This window comes from Alosa pseudoharengus, unplaced genomic scaffold (genome assembly GCF_046254945.1).
Source record: "Alosa pseudoharengus isolate Yale_2024_CS ecotype anadromous, Long Island Sound unplaced genomic scaffold, YU_APseudo_1.1 YU_APseudo_1.1_scf_11, whole genome shotgun sequence".
NCBI classification, from domain to species: Eukaryota; Metazoa; Chordata; class Actinopteri; order Clupeiformes; family Clupeidae; genus Alosa; species Alosa pseudoharengus.
The window spans coordinates 31,321,421-31,321,929 of record NW_027468576.1 but is presented as its reverse complement, the minus strand read 5'-3'; positions in this window follow the sequence as shown (position 1 = coordinate 31,321,929).

The window sequence follows — 509 nt, the reverse complement described above, 5'->3', positions numbered from 1 at the left end:
TCCACCCAGACATCAGGGATAGAGTGTGCCAGGAAACAGGCGTATTCCTGAACACCCAGTTTATTACCTGCAGACTTTGATCCCAGTTTGGAGCACAACCACCCACCTCTATATAAGCTGGCCGTGGCTTAATATATCCATAGAATGTTCGATAAGGAACGGTACGGTGAAGCTAGCTTTACAGGAGTATGCTTAAAGAGCTTACTGGTGTCAGTGGGGGACAACTGCTGTACCCTTGATCTGACTCCTAGATTAACACCTTGAGGGCTAACCTGGGTGAAAGCTAACAAGCTAAAATGATAATGAGCCTTGTGAATTGTGAAATACCTATGTGCTAACTCATTTGACAGAGTAAAAAGTATCCACGCCTCTGTGATAACCATAGAATGGCTAGCATTTTTGATGCAAAATATCACCTGAATAACCAACAAAGGCCTTTGGACTCCTACGTCATGGAAGGATATAAAATGTCGGACCTGACTGATTGCTGCGAAGTCATAAACTTGTAA